Below are 25,671 nucleotides of genomic sequence, written 5' to 3'. Positions count from 1 at the left end.
CAATGTTCGGTATCTCAACTGCATACCCCCCCCCCCCCCCCACCCCCACCCGCCCCGGGCCTCTAAGCGCTCATCGCATTCCTGCGAGGTGCAGGCCTCAATAAGAGACTGTAAATAACTTTCGCGATAGTGCATCTTGCGCGTGTGTGCGTGTGAGTGTGTCTGCGTGCTTGGGGTTGTATTTCTTTCTCTCTCACGCCCTTTCTTTCATCCCTAACCATCTCACCTGGAGTAGGGTGGCAGTCATGTCGCTAAGCTAACCTTTTCAGGCATTATTAAAATTTTCTTTTTATCTCCCTGTAAATGGGATTAGCGGTGACAAGATTGCTAAACGTAGTACATACACGGCGGGAGAACCGTATGATAAAGGCAAAGGTCATCACCACTATTGGCCCGTATAGCCTCGATCGAGAACGGGCGACAAAGTGATAAAAAAAAGGAGGAAAACTGCGAGACAGGACGGAGGGGAAAGATGGAACGAAGCAGGAGGCCCGGCAATGAGGAGCTCGCGGCCACTGAGCACAGCCAGGCGGAGACTGGAGCTTTCGGGAGGAGAAGTAAGGGGGGGGGGGAAGAGAAATAGAGCGTCCCTCGGAAAGGGGGAGGCCGAATAAGGAGCTACAAATGCGATTAGGGAAGACGCTGTCCTCGACTAACGCTCCCTGGGGGGAAAAACTGCTCCTGCCGGACACAATGCTTTTTGGCTCGCCGTCCGTCCGTCCCTCCCTCCCCGTCCCACACCGTCACCACTGCCATTGCTTCCCCCTTTTCCCCTCTCACGTCACTGCCTCCAGCCGCTGTTTGTCCCTCCGGAGTCCTCCTCATCTTGTTCTGTCCCGGTCAGTCCACTTCCTTCCATTGCCGGCCGCGGTATCGACGAGGAGCGTCGCCTTTTTCCCCCCGTTCTTGTTCCCTTTTCTCCATCTTTCTCCCTCGTTGCTTTTAGCACTTCTTCTTTTGCTTTCAGTTTCTGCGCTTCCTCCGACTCCCGGGTGACCTTATCCCTATTTCAACACTTCCCTGGCACTTTATTTCGGCGCAAATTATGTGGTGCTTCGCGCGTGCGTCCGTTTCTGTCGTCCATGCACGACGTCGTTCTTCTTTATTCCCCAAATTCGGCCTCCGTCTACCTTCTGCGCGTCACGCGACCCTCAGTTCGCTTGGGCAGCTTCCCTTTTTCCTTCTGCCACACCCCGGACAACCTCTTCATCCCCTTCCCGCCTTTGCACTCGCGCACATCCGTTTCTTCCTTGACCATTTCGCGGGACGGTGGACAACCGAGGCTCACTCTCAGTTGCTTCCTTCTTTGTTTTTTTTTTCTTTAGATTCGTACCATGCACGACCGGGGAGGCGTCCAACCACGCCCATGTGTAAGTGGTGCTAGGCGGCGTCACCAACTGCCGCCTCGAACAACGCGATCGCGAGCTCCTGTCGAGGTGCCGTTTTGGTAAGTTGACACTCCCACCGTTGGCACTGTGCTGCGCAGAAGGCATGAGCGGTCCAGGCGTCATCGCTTTTCGCTTTGTTATTTCGATGTTGAATGTCTGTGAGGAGTGGCGTTGTACAGACACGACGTCACCACTCCGAGCCGCAAGGTGGTTCTCGAATGCTTGGTCTTCGCGGATCCCAATTTGACCCATTCGAAGGTCGTTCGGAACCACCTTGAATATGATTCTTTTTTTTTCAATATATTTAAACAATTCCGCAGCAAATGCAGCGGTTTTTGTTTTTCTTCTCCTACGTAATCGTCCTCCTAAGACTAATGACTCAAACATATACGAGCATCATAGAAAAAAAATAATAAAAAAGTCGCTAGCAATGCTCTTCCGAAAGGCAAACCATGCCCGTTCGCCAAAGAATTGAAAATTAAAAAATATATATTTAAGGCAAAACACACTAGACAGAAGAAGAATCAAAGCATGACACCCAGTATACCTATGCCCCGTTACACACTGATTGGGGGCGACTAGCAATGGACTAACAAGGAACGCATCAGAGTAAAGAGTGACGATTCCACAAAAAAAAAAGAAAAACTATTTTCGGTATAAGGTAACCGTTCTATTCCGATGCTCTTTTTTTTTTTCGCTCTTCGTCAGTGGTCAGAGTGGCGTTCCACCCACGTTATCATCGGGATTCATCGGCTGATAATAAAGGAATAGAATTGATCCTCACCGACCTTTCTCGCTCGCGAAATTTCTGGGCCCATGGTCATCGAAAATTGCTCAGTGAAAAGCATTGAACGCACTCGAACATTTTTCTTTTTCGAAAACGCAGGCATCTTTAACAATTACTAGATGTCGCACTGAATAGCCACAAAGCGTAACTAGAACTTGCTTCTATTATTTGTAATTATCAGCACTTGTATGTCACTTGTTATACTCTTTTGTATTCCATGTAGTCAGTTTTGTATTCCCCGTTTACATGCTCATCACAGTCTACATCGCGGCCACTTGTGCATGTTTGCGACATTGTTTACAAACTCATTGTGGTGTGACTTGCATTTGACTTTTATATTTATATGCTTGTGGATGTATAGGACTGTGTGCTGTGGATTTCTGGCTCTGTGACGTTGTTTCTTTTCATTTTCTCACTACCTATATTTTTTTATATTGTTGCTTCTGTTATGCGAAAAAAGGAGTAGGCGTCACCATTATACGGTGACTACATCTCTTCATTTTATTTTCATTTCAATGATAATGGTAAAAAATAGCATTACAATATACCGGTCCAGGTTTTGAGGAGGGCAGGCTTCGACAGGACGCTAGACGAAGACAGGTCGGCGCGTGAAGAAGCGTTGACTCATACTGAGGCTTTCCGTGTTCGTCATCTGTGGATCACTTCAAGTCCCCGTGTTGATGTGAACCTATGATCCTGCTTGTATTTCTATTGATATGTAAGGTGCACTGCCGACCCCAATCAATTGGAAGCGGCCTAATACTGCGATCAATGTAAACAAACGGTGACGCATTTTTCTGCATCCGCTTCGTGATGAGCAGCAAATGTTAAAGACATAGCGTAGGGCAAGAGCGCAACAACAAAGCAAACCACATAGGCAAACATCGAACGTTCTTACGACACATGGACAAACTTCACACGTCACAAGCGCGTGTGATGCATAAACGCAAATCGCAACCGATTGTGATGTGTCTTTGTTGTTGTGCCCTTGCTCTATAGCTATGTCTTTAGGCAAACACTAACTCACCCAACCACGTGTCCTTTGGCATTATATTACCCAGATTCTACATAGAGTAGGCTCTTCCTTTCCTTTCTGCGTTCCTTCAGTCCTTCGCACTGTGGACATGCTTACTTCCAACATTGGGAAAGAGTAAAGTAAGAGTAATGTCTGTGACATGTGTGTGTGTGTGTCTGTATTAGTGGTTGGGCACTTGAACTATAATTATGTATTTAAGCAAGCGCCAAATCGGCCAACAACACATCCTTGAGCATGAAAGGTTTTCTTGTCCTTGTCATCATTGTCGGTGCAGCGATTCTATCGCGTGGATAGGTCTGACGTGTGACTTGAGTAGTATGGCCTTTGGGGGCAGTTCAAAGCTCACCTATGCATTTCTGTATAAAAAGTCGTCGGGTGCTTCGTTTCCAGATATACCGACGTGTAACCACCGATAACTGCCGATGTGCCAACCATATAATTGATGTTCTTCTCTACGATGCGATCATTTGCGCCTTCTCGATACTTCTCGAGACTTCACGCGAGAAAGGTGGGTCAGCGTTGAAACTGTACAAGCGGGTCTTACAGAAAAATAAAGAGCCCCGCAGGCATCGTCGAGAACAGTTTAGTAAAGTAATAGCTTGATATGTTTAGTGGGTCATCTTAAATGCACTTACAGCGCAATGCCTGTAAGGCCAAACACGGACCACACCGTCCTTGTTGTTTTAATGCGAAGCATTCTTGTCCGAGTGAACCCAAATTTTGTCGCGTATCAGTTCGTTTTCGCCGGTAGATCCCGAACATAGTGCAGCCTAAAAATATGTGCCACTGGGGCCACGCTGAATGTTTTTTTTTTAATTACGTGGCTTTTAATGCCAAAACCACGATCTGATTATGAGACACGCCGTGGTTGGGGGACTCCGGAATAATTTCTACAACCTGGGGTCCTTTAACCTGCACCTAAATCTATGTATACAGGTGTTTTCGTATTTCACCCCCATCTAAATGTGGCCGCCGTGGCCGGGATTCGATCCCGCGACCTCGTGCTTAGCAGCCCAACACCATAGCCACTAAACAACCACGGCGGGATGCAAAATGTTTTTTTTTAGCAGACGTGTGCACCAAGTTTGTGTTTAGAGAGCATCTCTTGTGCCCATTTTGGAGGCGACCATCGGCGTCACCTCTTCGGCGCCAACCTGGCTCACTGGGTACCGCAACAGCGAGCAAAACTGGCGTAGGGACATCTAAAACGTGATGTTTCACGTTAATTGAATGTAAACTGGTGTTGATTCTGTTTGGATTATTTTTTATTGTACACGGCCTTGAGTTCAAAATACACCTTCGATGAGAGAAACCGTAGTTGGAAACTGTGTATCAATTCCGACTACCTCAGGCACAGCGAAACATCTGGCACGATAATTTGGCAGCGATAACTATTAACCCTGAATGAGCAACGTATCATTTTTTTTGTCTGTGTCCATGTTTAGTTTTGAACTGTAAATACATTCAGGAGAAAAAACTTTCTTTGCAAATAGACATCGTTAGCTCGGCAGGTGTACTTTACCACGATATTAACGCTGAAAAGTTCCGCTGACGGCGACGAGCGTGAGGAAGGCAGCTATGAGATAGTGTAACGTTGGTCGCACTTTGCTCTTTGTGCTATAAAATGCGCCGGTGGTTTGTCGTCGTGAGCTGAAGAGTCTGCAAAAGCATTCGTGAAATCCAAATCCATAAAACACCACATATCATCATCTTGAAACCCTCGCGTACAAGATTTGTGTTAGCTAATGCAGGATTTTCAGAGCCTCAACTGCCCTTTTCTGGGGAGCACCTGGAATCATAACGTGAATCAGCAGCCTGGTGACGTTTATTGGCTCGCTCGTGATAGGCGTCTTGTCTGACATCGACAGTACCCCAAAACATGCATGTCATTTTACGAATGCGCTGATTCAGTCCTCCTCGATGGATTCTCAGACTGTTTTATGAAGACTAGGGTTCAACAGCCTCCGCCAATAACTGACGCGGTATTCTAGGTCAATCACTTTCGAAAGTACCACTTTCAGTGGACGCAGGTGGGCTAAACCACAATATCCGTCACTCCAGTGGGGCTTCGCGTGACAGATGCCACGTCACCAAAAAGGAAAGTATCCCACAAAGCGTTACATTGAGGATACGGCCCGTGTGTGGTACAATGCCTTATGAGCTGCTTGTAAGCTCGAACGAAGTCGTAGGGTTTCGTGCAAAAAAAAAAAAAAAAAAAAAAAAAAAAAAAAAAAAAAAAACAAAGCAACAACGAAAACGCGCAAGACCACACTGAACGTGGAATTACAGCCCGAAGGTCTACCCGATGTTCTTTCTTCAGATGAGCTATTAAGCGAGTTGGAAGCACTCACCAAAAGGCAAAATAAATGTCTCTCTTGACCGCATACGCGGGCCTGTAAATGTGTAATTGTTATCGTAACAATTGTTACGAACTGTGAGAAATGCGTTAGGTTTCGAAGTAGAGGTGGGCGAATATTCGAAGTTTCGAAACACGAATCGAGCATTACTCTAACTATTCGTATTAGAAAATGCACTATACGCAATTTTCGAATATCGAAACTAGTGAAAAACCAACTGTTAAAGTCGGCTCACCGTTCTTCCTTTGCTAAACAAAGTATCGCAAATTATCGGAAGTGAAACAACGACGGAAGTTTTCGAAGCAATGCAGAAACGAAATGGGCATAATGCAGACTTTCTTTGCGGTTTCACCATCTGAACCCTACATTACAACCTGTTATATATTTTTTTTAGTCTCTCATATAGTTTTATGGCAGTCTAACCATGTTTTCGCCGTTTTATTTTTACGCTATACAACAAGTGATGTTTTCCTTGCAACGTGCCCTACGCGGCTGACAGGTTTTGTCAACGGCTCACAGTTCCTTCAGCAGCTTTTTTCCCCTTTTGTTCTTTTTCCACAACTTCTGGTGTTTTTTCTACAACCATTTACGAATCGTTTTTTTTTTTTTGGAGAACTAGTCATACAGCAGCCATTCATTCTTGGACAGCTTGTTTGCTTCCCGCCTCTAAAGATGTTGAGAGGCTATTTCTACCGTTCTATAATGACAATTATTACTCTAGTGTTTCACACTGATCTTTATTGTCCTTGATAGCTAGCTGTGTCTTTTTTACTAGTAAGTACAAGCGTGGTACCTAATTATATGGAAATAAACATTCCGGCTCCAAATATATGCGTCTGCATTTGATTATTGGATACTCGATTCGATATTCGGTATTTACTATTCATATTGGAATCGTGTTCGAAAAGGTTGGCATTAGGCCGCCTCTATTTAGAACATAACGAACTTAAAGAATGCTTCTAGCTAGCATAAGTTTACGCGTGCTTACGAGCGTAGCGTACTCTGGCTAGAGGGCACTGGAGGTAGCCTGCATAAAAGTCTCGGAACTCTCGATCGAGTCCGATGCAGTATCGATCTGGCACGGTGTGTTGCTGCGGTGGCGGTTCCTACCTGAGTAACATGTCCGTATAGCGCAACGTATTTAACGCAGCAGAGCCGCAGCGTAGCCTTTCTATTCTGTCGGGTTTACTATACGGCGGCTGTAGTACACATGTGGCGCCGAACCTAGATCGGTGACGCCAAGTGCCACGAACGGGTACTTACAGCTTGCGTTGGAGAACCGCAGGTGTTGGCAAGCAACGTGTCTTTACGTGAACTTTCCGCGTTTAACGCTTGCTCGCCCGCTCCCGAGTTACTGCGGCGTATGCATAGGCTTTTTGTACTACACGTGTCGTTTAGTTAACGCGCTTCATTTACGACGCATGCGCAGAGTGACCTCTGAGCTCCGATAAAAGCAGGAAGCCCACACTCGTACGCAATCGCTCCAAGTCACAAACCGTGTTTTGGAACTCATGTCCCTATGAAAGTAACAGCGACTCTGCATAACGCCTAAATGTGTTTTGTCAATCCTTGGTACTTATCGTCGATGCATTAGGGGTACTGAGCTGACACATGTTTTTCGTGTGTGTGTGTGTGTGTGTGTGTGTGTGTGTGTGTGTGTGTGTGTGTGTGTGTGTGTGTGTGTGTGTGTGTGTGTGTGTGTGTGTGTGTGTGTGTGTGTGTGTGTGTGTGTGGTACTCTCAGAAATAGCCTTGTTGTTGTTGTTGTTGTTGTTGTTGTTTTTGTGTCAGTCATGGCTCCTCATTGCGGTGTTTCATTGTACGCCTTGATTCGAGGCGTAAACTTCCCGTCGGGGAAACTGTGTACCCAGAAGTGAGTGTTAGCTGCTCATTATTTTCCCGTCACTGTAGAGCTAGGCGGCGTTACCTACCTCCCCGATTTGTGCATGCCGTCGTTCTAGATATAAGCATGTCATAATGAGCCAACAAACAATAACACCAAGGATATATATATATATAATTGCCATCACCCAAAAAGATCACGTGCTCGTGACGTCTGCGGCAGGAAGAATGTTCCACATCCGCCCTTAGGTTTCTGAGTGGTGGCGCTGGCTAACACTCCCAGGGTGAGTTCTAGTTGTCAAACATAAATACCCCAGAAAGTGGATGGGCAAACGGCTCCGCGGTAGCTCAATGGTGAGAGCATCGCACGCGTAATGCGAAGACGTGGGTTCGTTCCCCACCTGCGGACAGTTGTTTTTTTCCTCCACTTTAATTTCTGTTAATTTATCTTTTCTTTAATTCGATTAGTAAGTACAAGTGATTTCCCCTATGTTGTCCTTGGTGTCATTGTTTGTTGGCTTCTTATGATATATACAGGGTGTTTCAGCGAACACTTTCAAAATTTATTTAAGGTTGCTTGTGGCAGATAACCCAATTCTAGTGAATGAGCTGGTCTACTCGAAGAGGCGTACATTACTTGCACAAAAAATTGAAATGCATAATCGACTAATGAACAAAAAATCACTAATTAAGTTTTTAACTAATTACCTGATGGCCCATATTGCAATTTACAAATTGTAGCCGTGGAGTTCGGAAGGCGGTACCACTTAGAATTAATTCTCGGGATGCCACCAGTTTCGAGATATTAGTTCGCGAACTTTGCGGAGAAATGCTTGGCGTTCCAGTTAATTTTGTGCTTGATTGCATAAAACGACGTTTTGTTAAAAAACGAACTGGAACGCCAATGCATTTCTCCGCAAAGTTCGGGAATTAATATCTCGAAACTGGTGTCATCCCGAGAATTCGTTCCAAGTGGATCCGCCTTGCGAACTCCACGGCTACAATTTGTAAATTGCAATATGGGCCATCAGGTAGTTAGTTAAAAACTTAATTAGTGAATTATTGGTAATTATTGGATTATGCATTTTTATTTCTTGTGCTGGTAAAGTCTGCCTCTTCGAGTAGACCAGCTCATGAACTATAATTGTGCTATCTTCCACAGGCAACCTTTAAGAATTTTTGAAAGTGTTCGCTGAAACACCCTGTATATATATATACGCTCTTTTCCCTGGCCGTGGCTCGTTCTGTCGGGAGAGAATGAGAGAATGAGCTTTGACCATCAGCACCTGGATGGCTCGGGCTGTGTTTCCGGCATCCTCAGCAACCCGTCTCCCGTCTAGTTCATCTCGCTGCCTGGCCGAATGAACGATCGACAAAATGCGCAAAAAAATAAAGAAGAAAATAAGATGAAGAAAGAAATCACGCAGGCAGAATTGGTCATGATGGCACATATTTGCCCGCTGCACCTGGGGTCGTCGTTCCGGTGGCATCCCGGGCACTTTGCTTCATTGCTCGATCCAACGTCGCTTCCTCCCCCCCCCCCCCCCCTCCCCTCCCCCAGCCTCCTCTGCTCCCAACCGATGGTCGGGCTGCCCGGGTGATCGCAGGTGCTCCGTGACGGCCATTCGCTTCTACCGTGCCATTCCGATTCGGTACATCGGGATGGTGGCCGAAGCTCAGCTCCTATATGTCTAGTACGTCCGACGCCATATACTGTTGCGTCTGTAGTGACTGTAGACGTCAGACCTTTTCAATGTCGCGTAGACGTTACCAGAAGAGGTGATGACTTGCAAGTCCAATCGCAGAAATTGAGGAACCTCCCTACTGAAACGGTCCGTATGCCACAAAAGTAATGCAATTTGTTTTCCGTATGATTATTATGGAATGTTTTGGATTCCTATACATTCTGTATAATTTACGTAAGAATTGTACGAGAAACATAGGGAATAAGTGGCGTGCTCACGGAACGTTTCAGTAGAGTTTGCTTGCTAAATCTTTGGGCTACTGGCTGTCTTGGAACTTCTTGATCCTGTTTTCAGTGGCCTGCGTCCAATCGCAGGAACTGTTCAAGTTATTGCTGCCTTGTGTTTTCGTTTTCTTTTATTTTTAAAATTCATGAGCCTTCTAAATCACCTCTGTGAGACTGCATTATTGGTTTAATGCGTTTATTTGACCTCACGTCATTAAGCATTTTTATTTGAACAATTCGTAGCTTATAGAGGAGCCTTGTGACAATGTATGCGCCGAATGTTTCGGCTAGATCGGAATAGTAGATAATTCATGCCACCAGCAGGCCACGTGTTGCGAAGCTGTTTTGAATCGTCACGAGCAACAATCTTATTCCACTGACCTCGTGGTGCCTCACTGAACTGTTTGCGCAAACAAGTCAGCAACGACATTCACTATCGCGCCCTACAACGCAATGACATTTCTATTTCAAACTCAGTGCGGTTCATCAGAACGATCGAAGTGCCGTAAGTGTAACAGTGTCGCCATTTGCGCCGCTTCTTCGAGATACGTCTCCCGGGTACGCTAGTATGTCTATACTGCGCTAGAACATTTTAGTGTGTCCTTCATTATCAGGAATGGCTAGTTGCCCTTGTTACGTGGTAATCTTGCGTTCCGTGGTGCCTCAGTCACTGCGGTGCTCTGCTTATTGAATGCAGACTTGTAGTTTAGATTATACCCGCCATATCGGCTACATTTCTGTAGAGCAAATGCAAAAAAAAAAAAAAAGAAATAGAGAGAACGGATGAAAGATAGAAAAATGACGTGGAGAATTCTGTGTCGTTAGGATTATTTCTAAGCTTTTCAACATGGGATGTTCCTCATGGTTCATGGCATTTCCTGGTGACCTAAGTGCGCTTGATTAGTCACTCAGACAGTCAGTTTGACTAAAGTGTAACAAATAGGTAAACGAAAAGTAATTGCAAGTCTTTACTAAAACAACTGGAAAAATTGTTCGAGCTTGTATTTTATTGGATGTATAGTGCTGCTCAACCGACGAAAATACAGCAAAGTTAAAAAAGAAAAAAAGAGAATACGTTGAGAACCATTGCTGATGTTTGCTGTCATTGAGCGCATAAGCTTTCGGACGAAACAATTATGCGCCGTGTCTCAGATGTGAAGAGAGTGGCTGAGGGAAGTTGCGCGTCAGAATACTTCATGGGGTTATTGACGTCACGTAGAGCAATATACTGCGTTTTTAAAGATTCTATTTCACTATCTCTATTGTGGAACAACAAAGCTGTGACTGAAGCCTACTGGGTGACCTTGACTGGCAGCGACACCTACAGAACTCCTTCGACCCAGTGCCAATCGCAAAGCCCGATCTAGGCGACAAAGGCGCAAATACATTTTAGTCTATATAATGGATCGCACCGTTGCGTACGCAGCTTTCTTCGACAGAGAAATTGAGCGTCAGCTGTAGAAGTCCTACTTTACTCTATACTCTACTCTACTCTACTCTAGAAATTAGATATTTTTTTAAATATCTGCGTTGCAGGTACTACCGTACGTAGCGTCATATACCGAGTTCCCGTGTCTGCCGTAGGCATCATAGTGATATCGGTCAACATCAAGATTAGGAAAATTTATCAACAGCGCAAATTTGCTCATTACAATCAGGATCCATTCATTTTTCTTACGCTAAGTACTGTAAGACGCAACAGGGATGAAACGAACACGGGTTACGAAGCGAACACGAAGTGTCACGGGGGAGCGCAAACTACCAACTCGTTTATTTTCAGATAAAGCTGCAGTTTATACGAACCAACTAGCCCAATTACGCAGCAATACGCACAAACTATCCCAATTCATTGCACTTGACAATCAGGATCGAGAAGCAATTAGTTATGCGATGTTCCAAAATATTTCGCGATTTCTTCGTTTGTACGTGTTTGCGGTGATTATGCGTGTGAATTTTATAGAACGCACCGACATGGACGGCATTCAACTGAAACCTGATACACTCTATACTGGTCGCTTCAAGAAACACGCGGTGGAATTTTTTACGTTTTATTCTAGGTATTGCAGAGTACGGCGCAGTTTAGCATATTCAAATTTTAGTGATCCACGAAGTTTTTCAACCACGTGTCGGATGCAGGGCTTCCGACAATATAGCCCCTAAAAAATAAAGATAAAAAAAGACGCATCGAAGGAAGAAAGACACGCGAAACAAGCGGCGCACTTCGGCAAGAAAAACAGGGAGTGTCGCAAAGGCAAAGAAACTTGTTGGGCCCGGAGGCGAGAATATGCGGAAAGCCAAGCTGGTCGTTTCCCGCATTTTCTGCGAGCATACGGTACACGAATGATTCTGGAAAAGGCGATGGGGAAACGCGTACAGGCGCAGAACAAATACTCTTGCCGTCAGATCGCCTTCCACTTGCAGATTATCCGTCTTTCCTTTGTCCTCATATTCTTTTTTTCCCCCATTCGCTAAAGCCAGCATCGGGCATGAAACGTCGCCGAAGTTGACGATGAAAAAAGAAAAAGAAATGATAGAGTGAAGGAAAGGGGAACAAAAGAACGAGAAGGAGAAGAAAGAAAGGGTTTGAATAAACAATAAACGTGTCAACGAACACGCGTACGAGCAAGCGGAAAGCTCATACATCCGTAAAAAGGCGCGAATAATAAAGAAGTACAAAAGAGAGGAAACGTTATGAAAGAACGGAAACGGAAGAAGGAGGTGGGCGAGGGGAAAAAAGTGGGAATCGGAGGAGGTGATTCGCTTCGCGACGACGAGCACTCAACAAGTGGTGGATGCATTCGCGTTGAGTTGTAAAAGAGATTGCCGCTCCACCGCTGGCCTGAGTCGTATTGATATATATATATATATATATATATGTACCACCCTTGCCGCCTCTTTTCCCCACTTTTCCCTCCGTCTTTCCTTCTACATGGTTTCTTCTTATTTTCCCTATATTGCCCTTCTGTCTTCCATGTCCTTTCCCTCGTCATTTCTCTATCATTCGCTATTCAACACCCCGTGGATAGACGGCCCTCTCTCACCCTACCGTTCTCCCGTTATTCCTCCCCTGTTATTCTTATAACTTTTTTCTCGTTTCCTTACATCCTCCTCGACAATTTCCCAGCTCTTGTGAAGCTTCTTTCGGCGGTCTGCGCCCGCCGGCTCGTTTTTATTATCCGCGACCGATTCGCTGGCATCCCCCCCCCTCTCTCTCTCTCTTTCGCGTGAGCTTTTCCCCGCAATGGAGGGCTATTTCGCCGTCTTTATTATTTCGCGATATCCGGCGTCATTCCGTTTGCTCGCTCTCGTCTCCCCAGTGTCTTCTTCCCGTTTCGTATTCTTCTTTTTTACATTTTATTCGATACTTCGCGGTCTTTACCTCGTTGCTTTCTTGCCTGCCGATTTCGTCTTTTTCTTGTTTCTCGCGCGCTACGCTTTTCGTTCGTCCCTTTTCTGCGTTACGTTGAGGGCTCGTGTATCCGTGTACATCCCGCGTACAATCGCAGCGTACACCGGAGCGTTTTGGGAGCACGGGATCGCATGTCCTTTCCGGGATTGCAGTTGGCTGCTTCCTTTTTGATTGTTATTAATTGTTTTTACGCTTTGTTTTGCGTGCGCCGTGATTGTTTTCCTACATCGCTTCTGTTTCTTCGCTGCTTGATTTCGTATTCAACTCGGTCTTTATTGTTTCGTGCTATCGGCCCATCCAGAAGGGAGTACTTGCCGCCTTCGTTTTTGTGTAACGCAGCCGAACTTAAGCATCTCGATAAATTATGTAGGGTGTAAAAGAAAAAAAAAAGCTGAAAAAGACGAGAACAAGATAGACGATCGAACGAGCGCTGACTTGCCGGCCCCTCCGACTGACTGATTTGTTCTTGCGAAATCATCAGCCGCTAAACGTCTAGAGGGAACATAAACGGAAGGCACATCAAAATAGTATTCGGAGTATAGCTTAACTACGCAAAACTTCGCTATAACGAAATGGAATTAACGAAATAATAGATATAACGAAGGAAGTGGAATTCCCCTTAAATCCCGATGGAGATTCATGTTTGCGGTACATAGATATAGATATAGTAACGAAATAATTCTGACTCCACCTTCAACTTCGTTACAAAGAGGTTTTACTGTACTCGTTGTGACATTCGTGGGTGTGAAGCCCTTTTTTTCGTGAGACAGACTCTGTGCGAATAGGCGAGAATTCGCGCAGCTTCTGATAAAAGGGTATCACATTGCTCGCAGCAATGTTTTCATTGGGCCGTCCTCCTTTCAACTGTCCGATGAAGACGTATGCTGTCTTTTTAAGCACTTTCTAATGCGATTAGCATTTTTAGCCTACTTCTCCCAGTTTGCGGTTTGTGTCGTGTTTCCAGCCTCTTTACTCCGGCGGTCTTTCTAATCAAACTTCGACACTGATCGGTGTCGGACCTGGGTCCCGGAGCCCGGCAGCCCAATGCTGTATCATCCCGGCCGCGATCACCGGCTGGGCGACGAGGGACTAATTATTTCAGTCGTTAATTTTTAAATGTGATCTACAACTTTCGTATTGACACTTTCTTCGTTAAGCCAATATATAAAAGGTTAGGCAATTAGTTTATTCTAATTAATTGACTTTGCAAAACTAAAAAAAAATACCGCAGACTAGGACACGCAATCCTCAGCGCCACTGAGCTGGTTTGAGCCTCCTAGCACACTCCATCGTTTTTAAAACATTGGCCTACTTATAGCTGGGACACCCTGTATGTGGCATGAAGCTCGTAATAAACTTTCGGTTGTCAGTCAGCGCTCGTCCTATCGTCAATTTCGTACTCGACGTTTCTCGCACATCGTATATTTATTTCATCAGGAATGGAAGTCAAGCTGGGGATATCATAACAATTCATTTCAGTGCTATTCCCTTGCGTCTTCGTCAGTGATCTGAACTGGGCGCCGCCTAACGTGCCAACAGGTTTACAAGTGTGGCTTTTTGGGTTAGTTGATTAGATAAATAAGAGGTGGTCATAGCGCTAGAAACACTCAGTTGAAAGTTAGCGCTAGTCCTGTTCTTTCGTTCTTGTCCGTGTGCTCTAGCGGTTGACCACCTTTGATGTGCCAACAGGATCGACCGGTCGTGAACGGTGGAATGACAAAGAAGGAATGGAATGGAGAGAAATGAATCCTTACATTATACTGGCCAAACTCTCAAGTTGCTCTACTGCGACTAAAACGCGCACGAGAAGACGCGGAGATCAACCAGGAACTTACGATCGGTGACGCGCACTGGAGTCTGGGGTAATTTTCGAGAAACTACGAGAAGAGAAAAACAGCGAATGAAAGAAGAAATAAAGTCGCGTGTAAGGTGTTGCGTGAAGCGTAAGCTAAATAAAGAAAAAGACCACCACCCCGGGCGACGACTGAACGAACTTGTTTGCATAACGCCTGGATGGAACGCTAAGCTGCTCCAGTGCGTCACTCTTTTCTTGCGCATGGTTTTGAAGTAACGTTGCTGTTCTCATCGTTCATTTTCGTTATTCTTTCGGACGCCGCAGCCAGCCGAAGCGCCTGATCAATGCGCAACCCGTTCATTCTCGGCTTTAGTGTATTGTAGCGGCGCCTGTCTGGCCCGGGAGATTACCATAATTGGAACGATAGCTTTAGCCGGGGAACATTTGCATTTCGTGCCCCGTCACGCACCGCACGCGGAAGCCCAAGCTTCCGTCGATAGCAATGAAGTTAAATTAAGTGCAGTCGCATTCTTGACGCTCGATTTACGATGTCGCAGTTATTCGCCGCCACGTTGACCCACGAAAGTTGTCAATCTGTTGCTGAAAATCGCAAGTAAGTGTAAGCCCTTTGCCCGGGGTAATCTTCTAACTGGTTCCTCAGTATGTGATATATCGTATCTCTCTTACGACTATCGTTCTTGCTGTGGTACTTACTCTCTGATTTCAGGTAGATTGACAGGAAATATTGCCTACTTCTTAGTAGCCGTAACGCCGAGCTGTTCGTTTAGCTCGAGGAGCCGTAGCCGTAGCGGTAGTTCAGTGCTAATGGCGTTACTGCTGAGCTCCCGGTCGCGGGTTCGAATCCAGCCAGGGCGGGCGCGTTCCGATGTTATCGGAATGCGGAAGTGTTTGTGTACTTAGATTTGGGTGCACGTTAAAGAAGCCCAGGTGGCAAAAATTAATACGGAGCCCTTCACTGCGGCGTGCCCCGTAATGAAACTGTGGCTTTGGCACGCGACACCACAAAATTAAAATGCAATTTAATTAGCTCAAAGGACCTTGACGCCGGTGTTTAAAACTGCGGGTGACTTTTCGTTGCGGCGATATTTAGCTCGAAAGATCGTGACTCGTTTCATGCGTGCTCCATACCACTCGTCAAAATTAATAATGGCCTGCAAAGGGGTTGTGGGCCGGGCTTGCTGGCACGACGACCTAATACGACAAACCGGGCAAAATAATAATGGTATCTTTAGCTTGGTGAATTGTGCGGTGGCGAGCACCCATAGATATATAGGCGAGCCCTCATAACGCGCCGCACTTTTGATGGTTGTTTGGCGCGTTCTGCATTGAATGATTTGCCGAGGTCACGTGCCATAATCGATGTCGTTGCAGGCAATGCGTCTGATGCAGGGAAAGAGAGAGAGAGAGAGTAAGAAACGGGGTGGGGAAGGCAAGGAGGTTAACCGGAAGAGATTCTGGTTTGGTACCCTGCACTGGGGGAGGGTAAGGGGAAATGAAATACGGAAGGAATAGCGGAGGCAAGAAACAAAAATAAATACAGGAAGAGGGGAACGTCCGTGAGAAATAGTCTCTCTAATAGACCACTGGAACGCAAACATTTCAAGAGTGCCTTGACCGACTTGTAGTGTGATGACTGTATATATAGACCGGCGTTTCGTGACTGTCTGCTCCGAAAGTGGCCGGTCGTGATGACGGGCCAGCGTGGTCGCGAGTGACTGTCTCTGTAGGCTGCATTGGGAACAACAATGGCAAAGAACGCGTTCAATAGTTTGCCGCAGTGGTCACACACAGCCCTATCTTCCCTTTTGATGCAGAAAGCAAACGATTTGGTAAAAGCGAGGCCAATCCACATTCGGCAAAGTACTGTACTGTCTGGTCGGGATAGTCCAAGCTGAGGATGCAGAGGCGTTTGTGCGTGTGTGACCGCGATTATCGCACGGGAAGCGAGGCTCCTTAGAGAGCAAGGGCGCACGGACCTTCGTGTGCCCTTTAAGCTGCTTTTTTTCTTTTCTCTATGGAAGCGGTTTCCCACCTTAGAGGCACAATTGTCAGCGCGTGATATACGCACGACGCTTGTCTGCTTGCAATGCCACTACCTGGTGAGGAGCCTTTAAGGCAGCCGCGGGAGGGAATTACGCGTCTGCCTTCCCAACTACTAGGACACGCACAAGGTCATCTACCTTAGAAGGCAGACCTCTTCAATATTAAAAAAAAAAAGTGGTCGCACCTGAATCTCTTATTTAGGACCCGCAGAGTTTATGAGATGTCTACATTGAGCATCACGTCAAATACGTCCTTCACATTTGTTAGACAATACGTTGAAGTTAGGATCTTCGGATTTCTAGGTTGCTTTCTCAGGAGAAAGTGACACTGAAATTCACTGTGCTGCTTGAGCATCCGAAATGCAATCCACACAGACAGCAATCGAAATCCATCTTTCAAGTCCGAATAGACTGATTTCAATATTCCATACAAATTTTGTCTGTGCTAGTCTAGAGTAGTCTGTTCAAGTCTGTTGAACTTACCAGAAGATGAAAGTATGTGGGATTCCCAATGACTTCTTAGCATCGCCAGGCGTGTTTCAGCGCTATAGTAGAACGTTGAAGTCCGCAAGTAAGCTACTATAGCTATTGCAAACGTCCCCCGGGTGAATTTGCTCAAGGCTATAGGCCGGATATGAAGCCGTGAGGTGGAAGTTGCAGTTGCAGACACTTGGCTGCTCTGAGAGTACAGACACGTCTAGCGCTGTGTTGTCCCGTGCATTCCACAAACCAGGCCAGCACCGTCGAGCGCACAGCCGTCACACGACTTTGTGTTCATGGGACCCTGCTGATCGCCTTCTGGCCTGAAAGCTATAGCGACTGATATTACATGCACCATAGTTTTGCATATTTCCATAACATGGCGCGTTTGCAATACTAATCAACTTTCCACGATCAGTCGCTTTTCGGAGAACACTGCTATCTTCGAACATTAAGTTTCGCTTTCATGCGAAGTTAAAAATGCCTTTGTCACCGTACGGCGACAACGTCCACTCCTTGCTCTCATTTCGATGAAAAATTGCTTTCTTGTAAGCTGGACACAACAAGCTATACATACACTTCTCATTTTGCCAAAAGGTATGGTCTCTTACTGCTGGACTGGTTTAGTTACTGAAAGCGGTGAAAAGGCACTGCTACATCGCTTTGCCGTTTGATTCACTGCCGCATATGTGTGAAGTACGACTGACACCCTTGCGAGTGGAAATGAAAAGTATGAACGATGTTTTATTAACGCGTCGAACCGACGTGCAGTCTCGGAGGCGCACGTTGTCCTTCTTCATGGCTTCGATCCGCAAGCCTTCGTGGCGATGTCCGCTAGTTAACTGTTGTAATCCCGCACGATTTGCAACATGGTTGGGCGAACGCGGGCACGAAATGGCTCGTGAGTTCGAGTAAATTGTTGAACGTTCCAACGGAGGCGATTTTTCTGGCAGTCCTGATGACCGAGGCGCCGTGAAAACCGCTCTTCCGGCGAGGTCGTGCCTGCATCCTCCCCGAAGAGTCATCCGTAGGCTAAGAGCCCATGGCAGGGCAGTGTGCTTTCGTGATTTCGTTGGTTCTTGCAGATGACATGACAGGGTAGGGAGTGCGCTTGTTCAGGAACCTGCGTAGAGTGTAAAGGAAGGGGGATTAGGAGAGAGGACATGTAAGCACCAAAGATGGAATGTTATTCGTTAAAGAGACACCAAAAGGAGGAGGCACAGAATCGGTTTAAACGGATAAAATGTTATTTCAAAACTACTTTCGCTGGCCCTTTGAGGGTTCTTGCCGTACATGTACGGCGTCCATCTTTTGGTTGATATTTCGCGGTTGATATTCGACACCACTGGTTGTTGAGAGGTGCTGCCATCTCCCCGGAGTCACCGAGCCGAACAGAGAGTCATTTAAAATTGCGTTTCCTCTCACCGGGACGCAGAACTCGACTTGTTCACCTCCGAGCGCTCGCACACGTGGTCGCGCGCGTCGTCTGCTACCTGCAAGGCGTGCTTGGAGGTGAGGCTATGGTTTTTCACGACCACCGCTGCCGTGTTTCCCGTTGCTTAGATTTTGCCCTTCCCGGCCGAAGATCATAGGTACTAATACGTTTTCTTTTTCTTTGCCTTCGGTTGCGGTTCCACTTTCAATTGCGGTTCGCGTACTGTCGCAGGCTGGGGAGCGCGCAGTCGCGATTATGGTACTTAATATTCTGCAATATGTATGAGTGCGGTGGTTTACATGCTATTCAGTGATGACGCGACTCCCTTGTTGATTTGCCATTCCGCGTTCTCGCGTCAGTTATAATAAAGGAAGTGGTAAAAAAAAGAAACGGAAAACGCTTATGCGTAGGAACTGTAAACGGCGTAAAAGAAATGGCGAGGATATCGAGGGGAAAGTGAATTTTTTATGCGTTGTAAAACGTGCGAACCGGTGGGAAACACGACAACATAGGAAATGGCATCGTCTCTTCACATTGGTTCGCGTCGTTTACACCGTAACCAAAGATTAGACCAAAAGTCCCACGGCAAGTCGTCATACGTTAAAGAGAACTGGATGAGGATGCAGTACAGGGTGAGTTGGGACAGATTAATCATTTAAAGTACAAGAAGACGCATACAAACAAACAATAAGGACGACACGAGCGCTGAATATATAAGATTAAAAAAAAAGAAAAAGAAAGTTGCACGACCAAATCAGCGGTCACATAGGTGTAGTTAGGCGTTATCTTGAAAAGCAAACTCCTGCTTAGTTATAGCGATAGACGGCTAGCTCACGGAAGACTGTGCACGCTTTTCTATATAGACAGCTTCCGTAACTTCACGGATACGCCAATTTACACGCAGCATAAGAATAAAGGTATTAACGAAATCCGGTATATCTCTAATCAGTTCCATGAGCGACAATGAATGAGTGTACAATTAGGCGAACTGAAACGTTCCCTCATGTGAATATTAATCCAACGGCCAGTTGGTCCGATGTACGATTTGGCGCACGACGGCGCTCGTGTCGTCCCTGCTTTTTTTCTCCCTCTATGTGCGCCGTAAATCATAAAGTTGAAGGGAACCTGAATGACAACTGGGGGGAAAGCGGGTGAATCAGAGATTTACGAAGAAAACGCAATTCTGGTCGCTGAGAACAAGGCCCGAAGCAGTTGCAGAAAAAAAAATGTCGGGCTAGCCCTATTAACCACTGGCGCTGCAACACATTCATCGCATAACTGCGCCGTTGCCTAAAGTTGCCATCATCATGAGTGCTCTGTATGGGTCGAGCCAAGAGTACGCCATGAAGAACCGTATGCTGGGCGTGTTGTAATCTATGCTCGAAACTACAGTGCGACATTACTCAGTGCGAAAAAGGAAGGCAGGATGGATTCTCTTTCTTTACGCATTGTGTAATTTCGCGCTGTAGTTTCAAATACGCCGAGTCGTCGGTTGCATTACGTAAGGTCCTTTTATCAGTTGGATCGAAGTGCCCGCCGTTTCGGCGTTGCGATCAGTTCGGTGTCAGGCTCAGAGGTTCCACACTGTATAGGTGGAGTCCAAGCTGATGCACCCTTGTTTCTTAGCTTCTACTGATGGGCCATTTATGACGCCTCATCGCTTTCATACTAATGCGGGCATGTACGCACGTGGGAACACTTTCAACATAGGAACGAAATTAAAAACGTACAACATTGCCGGAGGGGAGGTTTGCGCACAAAGCATCCTATTGCGGTGAAGTACGCATCAAAGGTTCTTCACTCAGCTTGGTACGCGACCAATCATGGACAGGTTTACTTGGCGTCGTAAGTTTGTTCGCGTGTGTGTGTGTGCTTAGTAAGGGGACACCCAAAACATAAAAGTTCAAAAGGGTCCTTCAAAGTAAAGTCTCAAATAAGATAGTAAATGTGCCGCAATAAGATAATATGTCGCTAGTTAGTGTACAATATAACACTTAAGAAAGTCATGACAATCTATTCGGTACAGCGCATGAATTACGGACGAATGCACCCACGGATAGGCGAAGCAACCTGTAACAGCCAGCACTGAAATATAACGTGTGCGCCTGTCCCCTTAACTATCTAACAACATACCAGCGAAATTGAAGTTCTCAATTTGGTTGATAATGAACGCGGTGCAGCCTACTGTCACAGCTTTCAATCTAATTTCGCCATCTAACGCGGCTGTAGAAGCTCGTCATTTCAATCACTGGACCTCTGAAGGACCAGAACGTGACAAGTACACCTTAATATTCGTCTTGTAAGCGCTCCCTATCATGGGCGCAGCAGCTTGGATAGATCCGATAGGACTTTAACCTTCGATATGACTTACGAGACAACGGCAACGGAAACACGGTACCGGTGATTGGTCCTACCACTTGGCTTTTTCAGCGAACAGCTGTCTTTTCCGCTCTTGTGCACCAATCTCACCTCATTGCTGTCCGCGTCTGGCAAACCACCCCTCCTCGTCTCCGGAGGACAAGTGTTCGGGATATCTGGTGCTCGCTCAAAGATGCAATGCAACACAACGACAGAACCACAATTAAATACACATAGACACGCGTCACGCGCGCTTGAAAACATCCGCGACCTGTGTCAGTGCGTGTTTATTTGTAGGTGTGACGGTGCGCTGCGTGATGTCCTAAGTCTCCCCGCCCCTTACAATTCGCTACTGACGAGAAATCCTTGCGAGAATCAGGCTCTCTTTCTTCAACGCTCATCGCCTTCTTTGCTACAGTCAAGGGCCTAGAGTGCGGCTCTCACTCTTCGCCACGCCATGCTGTGGTGCACGAAGCTATCGTAAATGATCACCGAGATTAGGCGTTAAGGTAAGCGTTACTAATAGCTGTTAGCTTTCTATCACATGCAGCTGCTGAGAGGTATACGTAGATCCCCTGAAATATTTTTCACGAGCACTGGGCTCTGAAGCCCATATGGGCCAGTATAATACATTATCTGCGTGGCATCTACCTAAAAAAGACATGTAGCCACGTGCAGGACAGCAGACATGACGTAATCTGAAAGTGGCCTGCTAGGTTTTAGGTATGCTACTCAGGCCTGCATGTGAATTAGAATTTCGCAATGCGCGAGCGTACTGAATTTCGAAACGTAGAAACTGAGGGGATATGCACATTCTGTTGCTGGACAGCATATACTTAGAGAGCTCTAGACAAGAAGGACCTGTGCAGCGTTCACAGAAAGCTTCCAAACCCTTGCACGATTGGCTACAATCGTCACAGTAACTTGTGAATGCGCTCTATATAGTGACACTTTCGCCGCTTCAAGGCCAACCTGAAGAAGGCTACATGAGTCTGTAAATATTCGGACAGCTGAAAGTTTCAAAAGAGCCACAGCCTGCAGCATCCACTGACATGTTCGGTCGAGTGTTCAGTCACGTAAGATCTTTTAGCTATGAATCCATATATATATATATATATATATATATATATATATATAGAGTGATGTGCAGTCCTGATGGGTTTGTTATCGCTCTGCTTTACGACAGACGCACGCGGCATCCGCGTCTCATCGATCTTTCGCGAGAGAGAAAAAAAAAACAAAAAGAGCATTGGAGGACGCTTAAGCTTCTCCTTTAAGAGTGAAACGCGGTAGGCTTCAAAGATCCCTGGCTGCTTATCAATCTTTTTTTTTTTCTCGTATATTCAGATTACAATCCGACGCTATCACATCTGTATGTTCTGGTTAGTCGTACTTTACAATTTTTCTCACGGATTTTACTTCGAGAATCTAAGTGTTTCTTCACTAACGCCTTTCGCCACGCGAAGGGCCTGCCCGGTCGGGGTGGTTCGGGATGGTGTGGTCCGGCATGATTATTTCCGCCAACGACGCCGGCGCTTACGCCGACACCGACGTCGGCACCGACGCCGGATTTTCTGCGAGACGGGGCCCTTAACACTGTCGCGTTAATAGGGGATAGTTCTCATTCGCTCTCCTTCGGTGTGGGGATTTAAAGATAAAATTATGCGAATAAACACACAGGGAAAAAAATTAAATGACGTGCAGAAAAACTCCGTGGCGCAGCACTGTGTTAAGCTATCTCGCAGGCACGCAAATAACACAGAATAGTGAAGTATTGCATTAGTGGCTTCAATAACAGCAGATGACGATTACAGCGTTGCCCTGTATCTTCTGATCGCTACCACTCCACACACGAGCCATATGTCGACCCCTCCGCGAGCGCATGCCTTAAATCGCTAACGACAGCGGAATCATGCCATTCGCAATGACTGCAACTCGTACAAGCTTCGCACTGCAAGCAAAAAAAGAAAAAGCACGCTTGATGCAATCATGACACCATACCTCACTATACTTTGAGCCAGGGCAACGCACCCGTACCTTCATTATTCAAGTTACTTTGTATAGACGAGAAAAAAAAAAAACCAGGAAAGTGCGGGAAAGAACAAAGGACACAACGTGGTTCGAAAAGGAAAAAGAATCGAGAAACCAAAGTCGAGCGGCGAGCAAACTTTGTGCAAGGAAGAGCCACGAAGAGGCACGACACCTCGCGAGCCTCATTGGATTGCCATCGCCCCGAGCAACCCGAGCGGAAGCTTTTGTTTTTCTCTCGCACTTAAAAAGAAGACAGAGAGAGACGAGAAAACGGCCCAGAGAAAGCAGGCGTTGGAACATATGATGTGAATGAACAAAAGAAAGACGGTGTGGAGAGAGATAGAGAGCTTAGAAAGCGAAAGCAATGTAAAAGAGGGGGGAATCAACGACTTAGAGAGCGCATTTTCTACCCATCGCTGGCAAAGCGCCCTTTTTTTTTTTCACTTCTTTTTTGAGACCAGAACAAGGGCCTTCATTCTATCCCACCCGGGTCTTTCTCTTTCCCCCGGAGTTGTTTTCTCGTCTCCTCGACGGAGCTGATCCCGTTTTCTTGGCGACGCCGTTTGCATTCGATGCCGCGGGCGTTGGTGCCGGTCTCTTGCTGCTTACGAGGGGGATAGCCGGGAGTGCTTCGCGCTTACGTACGCTTGACGTTTCGCAGCAAAGTTCTGGCTGCGGCGATCTGTCTTTAAGGCTTCTTCGAGGCCGGCGGTGTAGGGCGCCGACAATCGATGCGACAGCCTCAAGCAGGTGTAGAGGAGCTGTGTTCGTGCACGTGGTGGGAGGGGTCTGTGCCTTGCGGGTGGCGCGAAATATTCGAATGACGGTTCTAATATGAACGAATACGATTTAGTCTTCGAATCGAATAGTCTTTTGGTAAATATGAATATTATTTTTTCTTTCGAATGGTTTAAGAATCTTTTGAATCGGTCATCCGAGGGCGATCGAACGTTAAATTGGAGCAAACGTGCGGTAAATGTAAATTACGGTGGTCGTAGTAAACGTAAAACACGAGAAGGCACGTGGTGGAGCACGCTACGACGTCGTTCAGGGAGTAAGGATTTTTCGGTTAAAACGCAGTGTCATTCATCCTAGCCGAAGATTGAGTAAGCGAACAAGTTGCCCATGTGTGCACGATGCCCTATTGGCACTTTTCGTAAACAACGTCCAGTAATCTGAAGGATATTGACAGAAGCTTGCTAACGTTCTCAATATACTATGACGTTACAGTTTTGTAATAATGGTGATGACGGCTGTTTATCAATCTAAAACTATTCGAAATGCATTTGATATATGACTCGACTCACTCAATTGGCATTATTAGATTTGTATTTGACTCTGTTTCAAAAATAGTAATTCATACAGCCGCTGCAGTCGTTGCCGCTTGCTTATTAGATGGCCGATTTTTGCGGAAGTGTAGAAGTATTCACTCTTCGAGGGCGCGAAGCGGTGCTGATGATGTGATGAAGTAGGGGTGCTGTTGTCAAAATAAAAAAAGATGGACCCCGACCAGTGACATGCGGTGAATGAACATTAGACGTTTCAGGTTCCACACAAAACTTGAGCACTCAACAAGGTTTCCGTTGACAAAACTGATGCATGAAAGCCAAAAGCTTTTCGGTCAGCGTGGATCTCTTTATTTTGACATGAATATACTAGCGGACCAGACAGGCTGTAGCCAAACCATATATTTTAAGATTGCTTTTATTGTTGTGTTGCTGCAGGCGTATCTATATCCTTGTCTCGAGTCGGCAAACGCTCGTCCTGAGATCTCGTTTAGAGATGAGGCCTCTTCTGACAGTGCTTGCGTTACGACTGTTCCGCTAAGGCTGGATTAGTAGGTCAGCTAAGTTACCCACCACGTGCGCGGCCTTGGCTATAGTCCCAGGTCGACCACCGCACTTAACTTTGACACGTAAAAACCTCAGAATTGATTCATCCACCTAATCTAACGCGCTGGATGCATGGTGCGCCTTTGCACCCGCCACTCCTGGACTTCATTCAGGAAACAGACCTACTTCTTTTTCATTTAGTGTCCCAACCGGGGCGTCGGATACTGACGCCAATAAATAAAACAGAAGCCCCCTAAGTCTGGCAAAAGTTCGACGCAGTGGCGGAGATCGGTTGTTTTCACGTGTCACCGTGTATACTGCCAGATTGCCAAGTCGGGACACGGAAGGAGAGCCACTGGTGGCCATCACGACCGTTTTCGCTGAGGTTATGTTTGCGCGAAGCCCTTCAATTTCTTTTTTTTTATTCCAGACGGGCCTTAAACAATATACCTATATGCATGTGATACAGCTTCTATGTCGCTGTTGTATAGTGGACTGCTTTACGTGCACAAGCGGAGGTATAGGCAAGGCAAGCTTCGCGGTAATACGCTAGTGCTAGAATTTTCTTTTACGACGGACAAAGACTAAGTGCGCCACCACTCGGGGACACAATCGCCTCCTCCAAAATTTGGAGGACGCTTAAGCTTCGCCTTTAAGAGTGGAACGCGATAGTATTCAAAGACCCCCGAATGCTTGTCAGGCCTTTTCGGCCACTGCAGCTTTCTTTTTTCTCCACCTTCGCCTCGGCGCGCCGCTGCCGTTTTACGCTGCCGAGGAAGCGAACGCCATCTGGAGGGCGTTTCTTCAAGTAACCTACTTGGAAGCGCCGCTGTATTAATCGTAGAAATGCTGGAAAAGGGGGTTCGTGGTTGAGTTTCCTCGTAACAGAG

The 25,671-nt window shown here is 46.3% G+C and overlaps 2 long non-coding RNA genes and 1 other non-coding gene across 3 annotated transcripts in view; 2 read left to right on the top strand and 1 right to left on the bottom strand.

Moving 5' to 3' along the window:
• LOC125941393 (uncharacterized) overlaps nt 1-25,671 on the top strand; it is a 96,239-nt gene that overhangs the window by 18,558 nt on the left and 52,010 nt on the right. The window contains exon 2 of the long non-coding RNA XR_007464233.1: nt 1,326-1,447. This is a non-coding gene — a long non-coding RNA (uncharacterized LOC125941393). The remainder of the gene's footprint in view (nt 1-1,325; nt 1,448-25,671) is intronic.
• On the top strand, nt 7,747-7,818 carry Trnat-cgu (transfer RNA threonine (anticodon CGU)). Its single transcript has one exon. It is a non-coding gene; the product is annotated as a tRNA-Thr (tRNA).
• Nucleotides 17,873-25,671, bottom strand: part of LOC119433166 (uncharacterized) — a 169,624-nt gene continuing 161,825 nt past the window's right edge. The window contains exon 3 of the long non-coding RNA XR_005188290.2: nt 17,873-18,248. This is a non-coding gene — a long non-coding RNA (uncharacterized LOC119433166). The remainder of the gene's footprint in view (nt 18,249-25,671) is intronic.

This window comes from Dermacentor silvarum, chromosome 11, assembly GCF_013339745.2.
Source record: "Dermacentor silvarum isolate Dsil-2018 chromosome 11, BIME_Dsil_1.4, whole genome shotgun sequence".
Lineage (NCBI taxonomy): Eukaryota > Metazoa > Arthropoda > Arachnida > Ixodida > Ixodidae > Dermacentor > Dermacentor silvarum.
The sequence above is the reverse complement of the archived record's forward strand: the minus strand, read 5'-3'. Positions and strand labels throughout refer to the sequence as shown.